This window comes from Aegilops tauschii, chromosome 3, assembly GCF_002575655.3.
Source record: "Aegilops tauschii subsp. strangulata cultivar AL8/78 chromosome 3, Aet v6.0, whole genome shotgun sequence".
Lineage (NCBI taxonomy): Eukaryota > Viridiplantae > Streptophyta > Magnoliopsida > Poales > Poaceae > Aegilops > Aegilops tauschii.
Window position 1 is genome coordinate 387,169,985 of NC_053037.3, and position 1,026 is coordinate 387,171,010.

Genomic DNA, 1,026 nt, shown 5'->3' on the forward strand with positions numbered 1-1,026 from the left:
GAAAAAGGGGGGATGGAGCAAGGGGCTCACATCGGTGCCGAAGGTGAACTCGAGGAGGTCGGGGATGTCCTGGATGTGGCAGATCGACGAGCGGCGTCCGGCGACCATAGTCGGAGAAGGGTGGTCGATGGCGAGGCTTCGAGGCAGCCCGGGGCTTGTACTTGCACCACGAGGACGAGGGAGATGAGGGTGACCTCCTGGATGTGGTCTCAGGTGGCGGGGAGCTCGTTGGCCGTGGCTACAACGACGGTCGCGACGACCACAGCTTGGTTGAAGCTCCAGATCGAGAACGAGGAAAGGGGGAGAGGGGAATAACACTAGGGTTCGATCGAGGGGCGCGAGGATTCTCTTATCCGTCTCAGGGTACCGACGGATGGTCGACACGGGCGAGATCCGCGTGTGGACGGTCGCGCGTGCCCGGCCAGCGCCATGGCCTCTGCCTCTGACGAAAGGTGAGGGAAAGCCGGGGCGGTGGGCCGGGCCTCGTACAGTGCAAGCTGGGCCAGGTGCAAAAGAGGGGGGGTGGTGGTCTTTCTATTTCCCCTTTTTTATCCTTGTTCTGTTTTGCCCTTTTGCCTCTGTTTGCAAATTGCTTGACCACCAAACAACTTTTGTAAAATATGCAACTTGCCAAAACAAATACTAGGCATTATTTAGTACCGGTACAAAAAAAACTTGAGTTTATTTTGAAAAGTTTAGAATCGTGTTTGAATTTAAATGGTTCATTAAGATGTTGTTGGAACACTACATTAAATCCCGGGGGGGTTTGGAAAACCAAATGAGGTTGTTTTCACCATGACAAATACTTGGAGATTATTTGCAACATCACGAACATTTTTGTTTGCATGACAGAAGAAGAAAATATTTAACTTGTAATTCAACTGGAATTTGGTTTTGATTTCATCAAGTGGCAAATTAGTTTGAAAAGCATGATGACATGGCATCATTGAAGGGGAGATCACTGTAGCATGGTTCTCGGGGTGTGACAATTTCCTTCCTCCCTCTCTCCCCCTTCCTTCTCTCCTA